General features: G+C 35.1%; 1 long non-coding RNA gene across 5 annotated transcripts; it reads left to right on the top strand.

Moving 5' to 3' along the window:
* Positions 1–311: 311 nt before the first annotated feature.
* Positions 312–5,616, top strand: LOC135202735 (uncharacterized). 5 transcript variants are annotated; one of them, XR_010311809.1, is made up of 9 exons: positions 312–832; positions 3,436–3,523; positions 3,606–3,660; positions 3,820–3,855; positions 4,007–4,075; positions 4,285–4,406; positions 4,567–4,721; positions 4,994–5,099; positions 5,522–5,616. It is a non-coding gene; the product is annotated as an uncharacterized LOC135202735 (long non-coding RNA). The 5 variants fall into 5 exon arrangements; XR_010311811.1 differs by lacking the exon at positions 312–832 and adding an exon at positions 1,969–2,747 and having other exon boundaries at positions 4,297–4,406; XR_010311808.1 differs by lacking the exon at positions 312–832 and adding an exon at positions 1,970–2,747.
* Positions 5,617–14,570: the final 8,954 nt, after the last annotated feature.

Genomic DNA, 14,570 nt, shown 5'->3' with positions numbered 1-14,570 from the left:
TATTATATTTCATATTTTAACTTGAAATAACGTATTTTCTTTTAACAGAAAAATCTTTAAACAAATGATAACTTTATTACATTAGATAAGCCAAACTCCCTTCATTCACGTATTATTTGCATTAACTAACAATATACATATAGATGGTAATCTGTTTACGTGGTTGGTAGGCCTGTTCCTATCTAAACATGAAATATTTCATAATGATTCGGATAAACTACTTAAAAACCTGCATAAAAAAGGGATTTTCCATGTTTTATTTTATACTTGTGATAAAAGATGCCAAATTTCATATGATAAAAAAAATTTCTCAAGCTAATTATTGTCTGAAAAATAAAAAAAAAAAAAACGATCGGAACGATATATTTGGTAAAGTGATGCAATATATAATAATAACGTAATGGTACTATTAGCTGGATCGAAATCAGGAGACCGCTTTCAGTACGGCCATCGATTCATGCTCTATGGTTAACAAGCCAAACAAGGCCTTGAAGCAAAGTAGCACCGAGAAATGTTTCGGCCTTCCCCAAGCTTTCGACCATTATTCTGGTTAGGAAGTGGTCTCGCCTTCCTCCTCAACAACCATTCCCCCGCCCCGCCCTACCACTTCTCTTGACTTCATTGGTTCAATGCGTTTTCGGTGGCCTCCCTGCAAGCCGTTTGGTTTGACCTAGTGTCAAGTTGCGTCCGTTATTAATGCTATAGATGGTGTAATATGTGTGTTTACTTTACAACAGATTTGTGTAATAATGACTGCAGTGATTGTGATCTCAAGGGACAAGATTTTTTATTACCATCCGGTGATAATAAATTTTTACTACTATTCAGATAGGTAAGTAGAGTATATAATGTGTTTTTGATTTTTAAGATGACTACCAAAGTGATCGTAATAATAATGGACGTGATGAGTTCGATGGTAAATATGATGACTAGAAAAACAATGGTCTAAGCCTGTATCCTGAAGTGATGTCTTTGTTATTTTCATGGTCGTGAAGCCAAGTATATTACTTCAAGATTGTGCTTTTACATTAATTCTGTAGAGCCACTGATAGGCTTAGCAACATGAATGACGCCCTACATTTAGGCCAATGGAAGTCCAACGTTTTGATGTTTTATCTTCACTTTTGCTTTTACCTTATTTTGTAGGGTTACTAGTAGTACTACGGTATTGTAATGTGCGACTAGAGTAGTCTGTCGGTTAAAATTAACATTTTAACGTTGAAACATCTCAGCAGTTCCACATTGTTAACAGTTTTACGAAAACGCATTTACCCTTTTCATTCTGATTAGAATATACGTCATCATTCGGGAGTCAAATAGGCCGATTATTCATATTCGTGTTAAACATTCATTCAGGATGTCCACTGGACTTAAAACACGCTGTTGCCTCAGCTTATGTATCTATTTACTTGTATAAATAATTTAGAAGTTAATATCCTTAAGTAAGGGGGCTGTTTTTCAAAGTATCGCTCACGATCGTTCTTACAATAAAAAAATAAAAGTAATCTGTACTGGATGGAAACAAGTTCAGTCTTTTTCGTTCAGTTAATAGTACGTACTAATTATTATAACTAAACTATATATATATATTATATATATATATCTATATATATATATATATATATATTATAGATATATATATATATTATATATATATATAGTATATATATATGTGTGTGTGTGTGTGTGTGTGTGTGTGTGTGTGTATACACACACACACACACACACACACACACACACACACATATATATATATATATATATATATATATATATATATATATTATATATATATATATTTAATGTATGTATATATGCATACATATGTGTATGTGTGAAAAGTAGACAAACTGCAGAAGGTAAGATGCAGTTTTTAAGTCTTAGTTATGACTTACATATTCACGATATATTCAGAAAAGCACAGTACCTCCCCAGCAAACACACCACGCTATTTCCACGTTGCAAAATAGTGAAAATATGGTGAATATTATTTTCCATGTTATTTTCACGTTGAGGCAAAGTGAAAATAAGGTGAATGTTAATTTCTACCAAAGTGCCACGTAGTATCTACGGCCAGAGGGTCATCCGCCCGACAAGGATATATGAGTGTAGATTGTAGTAGGAATATTTTGCTCTATGTTAGGATGATAAAAAAACGTTACTGGATACCTTAAAATTTTTTGCATTATGATGTTGTTGTTAGACGTACATATCACGTTGCTATAACGTCCTGTTTCGCTATCAACTTCTCTAATTTTTTTAGGCAAGAATGATTGAATCAAGAGCATATGAAGAATTTTTCATAACATGTTGATTGGGTTTGTTCTATTCTGTTGCTCTTCACTTGAACAACCAAGGAGCGATCAAACGATGGTCACAGTTTAAAATTTATGCCATTTTTATTTGTCTATTTAGGTTAATTTCTTATAGTTAGCACATTTATTTGGGATGCTAGTTTATCAGTATTACAGAAACACAAAAATATTTCACCTCAATCTCCTTTGGTTTACGAGTAAACTTAAAATGAATCTTGAAAGACATAACCACACCAGGTTCGGTGTCTGTATATTCGACTAATTATTGTTTTCAAGAAGCGCCGTTGCAAAGAATTTACATGAGATCAAATTCAAATTGAGCTCTGCCTCTGCTGCTGCTGCATACGTGACCCATAATCCATCCCGGCGGCCGGCAACCGTTTCGTAAGTCCGTTACGGTGTTTCCAAAGTGCTTTTCTTAAGGAAATTAAGGTGTGTATATGTATATACCGTATATGTATATAGGTTTTGTTAGTGTTAGTATCAATTTTTGTCCTGTATAACATAGCATGTAAAGCAATACATTAGCTAAATGTCGCACATAAGTTTTTAGTAACTAATTTAAAAGAACTAGAGTAAAGCTGCCTGTAGGCTTGGTTAATCTTAAGTACATAGCCTAGTATCTGAGGCATGGTGGGTGTTTCTTGAGAAATTGCAGTTTCCTATAGTATTTTGGTTGCTTATTAACAATTTAACATTAGTTTTTAAGGGTCGGGTGTAATTAACTTAGAATTTATCTGAACTCTATCCTACGGTAAGGGAGACCCAATGGGAATGTGGGGTGGTGGGACACGGGAATGGCGTAGACCGATCCCCCCGTAGGTACTAGGCCTAAATACGTTGGTAAGGATATGATTCCCAGGTTAGGTTAGGTTAGATAAGGTAATAAACATCCTTCTTAGTTACAAAGTTGTGTGATAGTTTATTCCAGTTGCATCATCTACTAATATATGAAGTTGGACCAAGCCACCTACCTTCACTCAAAAGTATTTGAAATAGGTAGTGTTTTAATTTTTGTTTGTGGGGGGAGGTGTTTGTTTTGGTGGCTTGGGGGAACTTTGATCATTGTCTAAATATAAATTGTCAACCTTTACCACTACATTCAACACTGTCCTTACAGGAGGATTTGGTGCATCTTCCAGAGACAGCTCTTCACTGCCCTACCAACGAAGTCCATAAAAATGGCTGTATAAAGAACAACAAATCAGGTATTTTAAAATTATGATATGAATTAGATGTATTTTGAGTTGCATTGTTGGCATGAAATAATGAATATTAATTCATCTACAGAATCCACTCCAGAGGTCTCACAAAGGTTTAAGGGAAAACTCCAGTTGAACAAAAGGTAAGTTATGTGCACAAGTATTATGCTTTTGTTCGCAAAAGTATCTTAGGGAACTTGGATATATGGAGTTCAAAGACTGACAATTAAAACTGACATTGTCTCATTCTACTGAATATCTATAAAGATTCAACAGGTGATCTGCAATAATTATTATTTCAGAATTCAGATTATCTCTAGTTGGGGCTGCAGATGAAGGTAGTAATGTTTATGTACAAATATCCCTTTAAACATGAAATACTGAATTTTATTTTAAACTGTAATTTGATTGCATTCATTTTGGGTGTGGTGAAATATATGTCACCTTAAAGTTACACAGTATATTCATATATAATCAATTTTCTCACAGCCACATCTTCAAGATCTGCAGATTCAGATCTAAGAGGATTTGTAGCTGTGTCAGAGGCAGAGGCTGCAGGTATGGTATACTTTTCATCATGTATTTTTTAAATATTTTTCAAAAAGAAAATTGTGCTCAATATCTGAATATACTGTAGCACCTCTGCTTTGAAAAATAATTGATTTGAGACTGGTAATCTTTCTGCTCGTACAGAGCTACAATGTTGACACGCCTCAAAACAATTGAGGAAAATCAGTGGCTGATGGTAAACCTAATACAATCTGTAGCTTCTGCTGTAGGTTCAGGAGGGGAGGATGTGGATGATGTTTTGCCAGCCCCAGTACGCAGTTTAGAGGTGCTGGATGACTCGTGTACTAAGTTAACTGATGAAACATTCAAAAAGAAATTGGTAAGAACAAGTTGTATTATCTTGGAGATTTGGAACTGCTGTTTCAAGTGTTTTGGGGCTTCCATTATTTATAGTGGACCATCCTGGATACTTTGAATATAAGGGTATTTTTTATGCATGAGAAAAGTAAATTTTATTATTTTCTTTCTATATATTGCAGACACTGTATTTGTCATCATTAGGATGGCACAGCCTTGGAGAGACAGTTCATAGGATTAAAAAGCTTGGAAGCAATAGTGTGTGGTCCTCATAGTCTAAAGGGAAGAAAAGGAAAGCTACCATTTACTGATCTTCCTATCTGCAAAGTTGTCATCAGTAAGTGTACAGAATTTCTTAGTTACAACACCAACTTACAGCATTATCTTTAGTGAAATAACATTTGCTCCTTCACAAATACAAACCTTAGTAAAGAACTCGGATTTGTACAGTTATAAAAAAATGCAAATTACTTTTAAAATTTTGTCGTTTGCTGTGGTTGATGAAATTAAAACAACAATTAAGTCTTGCTACCTTTGATATGTTTTGATTTCTCTAAAATGTAAATTGAATCATGCTTGCATCATATGTTTTGGTTTCTCTACCCAAAGGAGCATGCTTAAGAAACTACAGAAAGCAAAATTATCTGAAGTGGAAGACGAAATAAGTGAAGCCCTGAACCATGTCCCTAAAAGATAAGGTGGCCTAAAGTATAAGGTGAGCATTGAGCTTGATTTAATGTTCTGGTATTCCCTTAACTTGATCATTTTTTATATTAAGGAATAATGAATATGCATTTTGGTATTAAAGCAGCACTTCGATATCCATCATATTCCCTTCTCCATTCTACTTCTCACTCCACTTGTGCACAAACACTCCCAACAATCTTGCCCCATTATTTATCACTCCACATGCTTCTCTCAGGTAAATCCTTTCCACTGCACACATTCTTGCCTGTTCTTCCCTATTCCCAGTACCTGTTTTTGAGATGTTGTCAGGGTAAACATATTTCTTAAACATCTCATACAACCCCCATATAAAAACTCCTCTTTTTCATATGCTTTGTAATAAATTTTGATTCCTTTTAATAAAAGTCAACATTCTCTACGTTAACATCGTAATGTTATCTCTTCCCACAGGATCCTGAACCTAAAAGACCCAATTATTTAACAGCACAAGTCATCCGATTCAGAAAACTAGGCGCAGATTAAATCAAGACAGAGTGCACACACACACACACACACACACACACACACACACACACACACACACACACACTCTCTCTCTCTCTCTCTCTCTCTCTCCTGCCATCATACTTCCCACTCTCTATACCACATAACCATCATTTACCACCTGCTACTACTTATTGTAATAATTGTTGATGTGCAAGCAAGTCCGCACCAAGTCTTCCTCGCTCCTAAGAACCTTCTTGTGCAAGATAAAATTCATGATCTTATAATTCATAATGTAAGTTTTTATTTCTTAACTGCTACCAGGAGAGATCAAGTAAAGTATATATGTGTAGCCCATGAAATATGTTTTTTTTTTTTTTTTTTTTTTTTTTTTTTTTTTTACTATATTTATACCTAACTTTTTTTTTCAAATATTATTGCCCATGGAACATCCTATTTTTGCTTTTATATGCTGTATACTCTTCCAGGAATATTCTTTTGGTTCAAATATATTTGAATGCATATTATCTGTGCCCTTCCTGGAGTTTTTTTTTTTTTTTTTACACTTATCAGTGCCTCTGGAATCTAAATACTATTTTGTTATATGTCAATTTATGGCCTACTTGGAAAGTGCTGTTTTTGCTAATATATATTTTATGCTCTTCATGGAATTTTTTTCTCATCTATGTTCGTATATTGCCATTGAATTTAAATTTTTTAACCAATATCTTTAAAAATGGAATGTACTATTTTCCTCATTGTATATTACCATTTTTGGCTTGGATTTGGAGTGTGCTATTTTTGTTAATATATACTTTATACTCTGTGGAATTTTTTTTCAGCTATATTTGTATGCTGTGTACTATTTATGGCCTTTAATTATTATTTTTCTTAAAACACATCATTAACTATGGCATGTACTATAAGGTATTTACTAATATATGGCCTACTTGGAATTTGTTATTTTTGAATGTATATTTTGTACTCTTCATGGACTTTTTTTTTTTTCTCATCTATGGCTGTATACTATTTATTCCCTTGAATTTAAATTTTTCTTGATACATATTAGTTTCCATGGAATATACTATTCTTGTTACTGTATTTTGCACTCTATTTTCTGTTAATATATATTCATATGTATTTATGCCTAGTCTTGGAATGTACCTATTTTTCTTTTAAAATATATTCGTAAATATTCATACCCAGCCATGGAATGTACTTGATATAAATTCCCATGTATTTATTACCCACTTGGAATGTAGCTATTAATTTTTCTTTTAACCCTTAAAACGCCGGAGCAGTAAATAAAAAAATGACTCCCGTATGCCGGAGGGTTTGGAAGTGAGCGCGTAAGCGGAAAAAATATTTTTTTCAAAAAATCACAGCGCGCTTAGTTTTCAAGATTAAGAGTTCATTTTTGGGCTCCTTTTTTTGTCATTGCTTGAAGTTTAGTATGCAACCATCAGAAATGAAAAAAGTTATCATTATCATATATAAATAATGCGATATATGATAGCGCAAAACGAAATTTCATATATAATTGTATTCAAATCGCGCGTGCGCAAAACGGTTGAAGGTAACAAGTTACTTTTTTTCGTTGTAATGTGCACTAAATTGCGATCATTTTGATATATAACACATTGTAAAACGATTAAAAGCAACACAGAGAAAATATTATCACAAAATAATGCATGAATTCGTAACGCGCTTACGTAAACACATATTTTTTTTCAAAAATTCACCATAAATCTAAATATTGTCCTAGAGACTTCCAATATGTTTCAGAATGAAGACAAATGATTGAATATTACTATACTGTAAGAATATTAGCTTACAAATGCAGTTTTCGGCCATATCTGACGAGCTAAAGTTGACCGAATGTCGAATTTTTGTATATTATATTTTTTTATATGCAATTATTTCGGAAATAAGAAAAGCTACAACTTTCAAATATTTTTTCGTTTTATTCTACATGAAATTGCGCACATTTTCATATATAAAACTCTATGAAATGCCTAATATGAAAACGGAGCAAAGCAAATATTCCGAGAATGGGACTTACGCATTTCGGAGATTTGTGGCGGAGAATCCGCGCGCGGAGGGAAGAAAGGTTTTTTTTAAAAATTCACCATAAATTTAAATATTGTGCTAGAGACTTCGAATTTGTTTCACGATGAAGATAAATGACTGAATATTACTAGACTGTAAGAGTTTTATCTTACAATTGCGTTTTTCGACCATTTCGGTAGAGTCAAATTTGACCGAACGTGGTTTTTTTCTATTTATCGTGATTTATATGCAAATATTTCGAAAATGAGAATAGCTACAACCTTCAACTATTTATTGTTGTATTATACATGAAATTGCGCACATTTTCATATATAAAACGTTATGTAACGGCTAATTTAAAATGGTGCAAACATTACCACAATCGCACGTATGATTTTTTCGGAAGAGTTACCGCGCGGACGTAAAGAAAATGTTATTTTTTTCATAAATTCACCATAAATCGAAATATTGTGCTAGAGACTTCCAATTTGTTGCAAAATGAAGGTAAATGCTTGAATATTACTAGAATATAGGCGTTTTAGCTTACAATTGCGTTTTTCGACCATTTCGGTAGAGTCAAAATTGACCGAAGGTTGAAAATTTGTCACTTATCATTTTTTTATATGAAAATATTTCAAAATTGATAAAAGCTACAACCATGGGTTGTTTTTAGTTGTATTGTGCATGAAATTGCGCACATTTTCATATATAAAACTTTATGTAACGGCTAATTTAAAATGGTGCAAACATTACCACAATCGCATGTATGATATTTTCGGAAGAGTTACCGCGCGGACGTAAGGAAAAAGTTTTTTTCATAAATTCACCATAAATCGAAATATTGTGCTAGACACTTCCAATTAGTTGCAAAATTAAGATAAATGATTGAATATTACTAAAATATAAGAGTTTTAGCTTACAATTGCGTTTTTCGACCATTTCGGTAGAGTCAAAGTTGACCGAAGGTTGAAATTTTGGCACTTATCGTTATTTATATGAAAATATCTTAAAACTGATAAAAGCTACAATCATGAGTATTTTTTTGTTGTATTCTACATACAAATGCGCACATTTCATATATAATACTCTATGTAACGGCTAATTTAAAATGGTACAAAAAATTATGTCAAAGTGACGAAATAATTTTCAGAGATGTGTCACAGATACTTTTTAGTGCGGCAAGAAAGAAATTCGCGCTTGCGCGCCTGCGTAACGATTGTAAACAAAACAACACCTTGATCGTGAACTCCCAGCATCCCCAAGGCGCGTGATTCAAGAGTTTTCGGCTGGTAGGCCTAAAAGTATTTTTCCGCGAATTTTTTAAAAAAACTTTTGTATGTCGACGTAAAAATTACGTCCAGTCGGCACCCGAGAGACAAAAAAATGTCGACGTAAAATACGTCCAGTCGGCGTTAAGGGTTAATATATATTTGTATATATTTATACCCAGCCTTGGAATGTAATTCTTTTTTTGTCAATATCAGCTAATTATGAACTGTACCTGATTATATAACATTTCCTTTTGTTTATAAATGTCTTAATTACCATGTACTATTTTTGATAGAATAAATTTTTCAATATTGAGTACTGTTTTTAATTTAGACCTTTCAATATCATTACAAGAACATTATTCCAAAGTGCTATTTTGGTGGTTAGGAGGTGACTTTTTCACGTAAATTTCTATGTTGCTTCCACGTAATATCTAGTCTACAGATCTACGCTTATTTCACATAGAAATGTAACGTGACCACAACGATTTCGCAATGTGTTCACGTGGTGATCACGTAGATGTGCTAGCTGGGTCAGATATAGGGGAATGGCAGTTATTTTGAACAGTTGAACTAGTTCATCGAGTCCTTGATAGATTCATGGAGCTGCCATGTAACATTTGTTCGTAGGTGAGAAGTGAAGTTTGGAACAGAAGTTGAGAGAGAAGTATGATCAAGGACGGGTCACACAGAACAAAGGTATTGTAAGAAATGCTGTAGATGGCCAAATTTATGTCGTATTAAAAATTATTACTGCTTACAGTGTGCTACTCAAAGTGCACTTTTAAATACACAGCAGTAGTTTTGTACTGATTTCTCCGTTTATAAATCTGTATAGTGAAAAAATTAATTTCCATCACGTACGATCGATATGCTTGACAACCATTTTTGGGACATCTCAATATTGGCAGGAATTCTGTTTCTGTTCCGCTTTCTTTTTTTTAGCATAGATGTTCCACATTTCTGGCGCGGAGGTATATTTTCTACCTGGTCAAGCAGATCGTGTTGTCTTAAAACGAGTTGTAGGTAGCTAGCTTTATTCAAAGTAGGTCGCGGGTAGCGCGGTAGACATCACACTATAGTAGCACCCATTAAATATTGTATATTTTGACAAATTTAAAAGCAAGTCGCACAGTGGATGTCTCAACATTCTGTTTGTTTGTACGTTGCATGGAAGCAGTGGGTATTCAGCAACGGGACCAACGGCTTTACGTGACTTCCGAACCACGTCGAGAGTGAACTTCTATCACCAGAAATAGACATCTCTCACACCTCAATGGAATGCCCAAGAATCGAACTAGCGGCCACCGAGGTGGTATGCCAGCACCATACCGACCACGCCACTGAGGCGCTCTCAACATTCTGTAATGTCACGAAAGTAGGAAAAAGTCACCGTTTCTTGATTCTATGCATCATGACACGCGAATTCAACTTCTAACAGGCCAGGAGAATAAAACCCCAAAACTTACATGGTTTACATGACAAACTGTTCCAAGTAGCGAGGATTTGAGCGGAAGGTCTGTTCAAAGGCCATTTGATTAATTCGGTGCCAAATTATGGCTAAACTCATTAAGTTTCACTCCCTTGGACATTAGCTTGTTCTGCCTCAACTGTTGGGTGTGGCAAAAGCTTCATTACTTATAGTACCAGGGTTTTTCAACCTTTTCTTACCCAAGTACCCTTTCGGGTATTTGTAATGTCAGTAATGTACTACCTCCTTCACTTTGTATAATGTGGAAAACAAAACCAACTCGGAAAAAATTGTACAGAGGGGAAATAACTACATAACTCTCCTGATATACCCAATAATATTGTAAACATAATGGATTCCATAAAAAAAATAAAGAATTATTTATAGTTATTTACCCCTGGCTATGCAGTAAATTTTCAAGGTTATGGTACTGAGCTGCAAAAACAAATTTATTATTATTACACCAGCTGAAACTGTTTTCATTAACTTAGTTGGTCGAGGAGCAGTTTTTGCTGAAGCACATTGAAAGTCGGCATCTAACATTCATTCGAGTGCCATGGGGAGCTCGTACCCCATGACAGACCCTTGGCGTACCCGAGATTGAAAACCCCTGACTTCTACAGTTGTAGAGTGGAAGTCGTGCTCTGTGGGTTGGTGTCTCCATTTGACCCTGCTCACCATCTTTCTCTCTTTCCACATTTATTTGTGGTATTCAAACATTTGTTTATGAAATGATGCCGGGTTTCAAAATTGTCTCTATTTCTCTGAGATAGTGATTAGCACATCTGGCTAGTTTAAGAATAGGGTGCTTGGTATTTGCCCACCCCCATTGATTTTTAAAGATCTCTCTCTCTCTTCTCTCTCTCTCTCTCTCCCCCCCTCTCTCTCTCTCTCTCTCATCCTCTCTCTATCTCTCTCTCTCTCGTCTGCTTCCTCTCATTTCCTCATCCTCTCTCTCTCTCTCTCTCTCTCTCTCTCTCTCTCCATATTCCTTTCATTTACCTTAGTTATCACAGACTAATTTTTTGGAATAGGTGATAATAACACCCTCACTTAGAGCAAGCAGAAGAGAGAATGCAGTGAAAAAATTCCACCCTCTCTTACACAAAAGCTCCTAGTTCTGTGGTATGCAAATCTTTGTCTTTTGTAATATCAGAAAAAAATTAAACACGAACAACATGGCTTCAGAAGCCCAGTTTGGAAACCATTTTTTCAAGTAAACGCAGTATCAAGTAGGCACGCAAAAGTTTAAAGCATATATGTTTAAAGAATTTGCTGAAATTTTGCAGGCAAATGAAAAAGTTGTATGAAAACCATAATGTAAATCTCTATTTTAATAAGTTACAAGTCAATTTTGTCCCCAGAAACAAAACCTTTTTGGTCAGATTGAATAACTGAGGTTTTTCCACTTGGTAGTTGAGACAAATGAAATAGGCTGGCAAGACCACTGCAACTCTCACATGGTTAAGTAGGGAGAAATGTTTACATGTTGTATTTAAAGAAATATACATTGTGATGTATGGCTTACACAGCACTAACTTAGCAGACCACGGTGTCAGATATTTCAAATCTCTTCCAGAATTGGCTCAAAGATATCCTTCTTCAATTAGAGCAAGAAAAGACTGAAGTAGTTGGACACCCAGGTGAGAAGAAAGTAACAGGAATGGTAGAAGGTAGAAAGTGATGCAGGTTGGCACAGAAATGATACAACAAAGAGCCTTAGTTGTGCTTACAATGAACCATGCAAAGTGCATGGAAGGCAGTGCACTTCCTTTGGAAATATTAAACAGTATCCAGGATGTGTAAGACTGGTTGCATCACATATACTGCACAACTTTCATTTTGCGCTATTTGTCGTCATCCGCTGTAGCTCTGTGCATTGACTGTGATTTCACAAGAGCTTTGAACTCCTCCATCTCCTCTTGCTTTTTGCGTCGGAAGAACCCATGCTGTTTGGAGTATAGTATAGAACTGTAAATCACTTAGGTTACTTGATATATTAATAGATTTTTTTAGCCATGCCATAAGTAATTGAGCGCCAATCACAAGGGATGTTTAAGTAAAAGAGTAATTGGAAATATGGCAGTAACATCTAAGATAGTGTCTATAGTTATATTATAATATTCACAGCTAAACTTAATGCTTTGTTAACCAGATTTAAAACGCTAGTGTTTCCAAAACAGGCTACAATTAGCAACATTTGTAACACACACAAATCACCAGATTTAATACTAAATGCTGGGACAAAGAAAGTGGATACAGTATTTGATAGAAAAGCATGTAAAGGAGCGTTGATCTCCGGTTACCCTATTTACAAATACACTACAGAAACAAAAGGTGGAAAATGGGTGCTCACACTCAAACTGCCCTGGTGATAGAAGTATGTACAGGGAAAGAAAAGAGAAAGAGCCTTCAAGCTCGGGAGAGAAAAACCTGGGAAGAGGAGAGAGAGGAAGAATAAAAGTTAGTGGCCAGTGAATAGAGGAAGATGTTTGAGCAATTTGTATCAGAATTAAATATAGAGAAAAAATGAAATTATGAAACATTGTATTGTAAGCGAATTAAGCAAGACAAAAAATGCGAAGAGACCAACAAAGGCACAAAAGGGATTACACGGAGACATTATTTTAGAAAATAAAAATGGATTGAAGAAGTTAATACTTTGAGAATCCACTGAATGAATGAAATTTAAGGTGACTATAAACTGGACAATATTGACACGACAAGAGAACCAGTAAACAGTGTGATATCTTTAGAGGTTAGCAGAACCTTTATGAAGCTAAACAATGGTAAGGGTTGTGAAGCCAATATGAAGAAGGTAGTCAGAAGATTAATAGAAGTGTTGTTGTAGTGGAAAGAGACAACTGATATTGATAAATAAGAGAGAGCATGCAAGAATTACTGCTTTCCTACTCACTGAACAAATGAACCCCTTAAAATATGGGTATATTGTGGTACTTTAAAGTGACTTATGTTTTACAAGATTGTATTCCAAATGAAGAACTTGAAAATACATTGAGATGGTTTTGGGATATTATGGGCTGGGGGAGGGAGTGATAGAAACGATATATAGTAATTATGGATGTAGCAGGATATCAGCTGGTAAGAGATCCCAGAATGTCAAAGAGAGAAGGCATATGTAAGACTGTCATTTGGAATTCAGACGGAAAGTGGTGAGAAATAATTTTACATTTGAAATGAAATGTCAGATAAAATAGATTAGTGATAGTGTTACCTTGTATAGTACCAAAGCCAGGAGGATAAGCAGTAGCAGTCCACCCAGAAATGCTAGCAAGATGATCCACCAAGCCACGTTTTTTTCAGGTAGACTGAGAGGGACAAGTTCAGTTTCTACACTTGTTGAGGTGGTCCTGTTTGAGGTAGATTTTTAAATGTATTACTTGAAGTGTCTGTGGCCATTAAACTAACATGGTATGTAAACTATTTGTTATAAAGAGCAAACTGACTCTTGATGCAGTTCCCAATTTATCTCCATTTTTACTTTTTTTGTTCAGCGCTTAGGAACCACTTTATGGGTGAACAGTCTGTACATTAATCAGATCACTTGGATTGAATATTGTGCGGATATCTAAGGCTAAAAACCTTCTGTATCCTCAATACTGCACAAACTTGCTCTGGTATAAATATTTATTGTAATTTGAATTGCAAAATTTTTGGCTATTTAAGTGTGGGTGCTCACTTGTAAGACTTCCAGGGAACATGACAATGTCTTGCTGTTTGAAACAATTCGCTAATAGTACTCTAGGATGTGGTTACCAGTACTGACCCTACAATATCCATAGGACAATCTGGAAGTCTACGGATTCCCCCCATTTTGCCTGAAACACCATGTCTTAAACGGTGATGATTTCGCAGATTCTCAGGATAACCCCATTACAGTAACTCCTCTGTAGCCTCAAGCAGAATGATTCCCAGACTTCCTAGCTCTGCTGTCAGTGGCTCCAAGGGAAATTCCCGCATGGCACAATCTCCTTTGCCAACCTCATGTAGAAAGACATCATCTTTTGGTAGGGTCCCTATCTCTTCAAACCTAGAGATTATCCAGTATCTCCTGCAAGCGAGAGGCTTTTCTCATAGAACAGCAGCATAGAGATGTCTGGGTCTCTCAGAAAATATACCTCATCCATGTGTTAGGGAAAATGGCCATCTACTGTGACTGGTGTCATCGACAGGGTTTCTTTCCAGTTGGAACTTCTATTCAACAGAT

Source organism: Macrobrachium nipponense, chromosome 33, assembly GCF_015104395.2.
Source record: "Macrobrachium nipponense isolate FS-2020 chromosome 33, ASM1510439v2, whole genome shotgun sequence".
Lineage (NCBI taxonomy): Eukaryota > Metazoa > Arthropoda > Malacostraca > Decapoda > Palaemonidae > Macrobrachium > Macrobrachium nipponense.
This window is presented reverse-complemented; position numbering and strand designations above follow the sequence as displayed.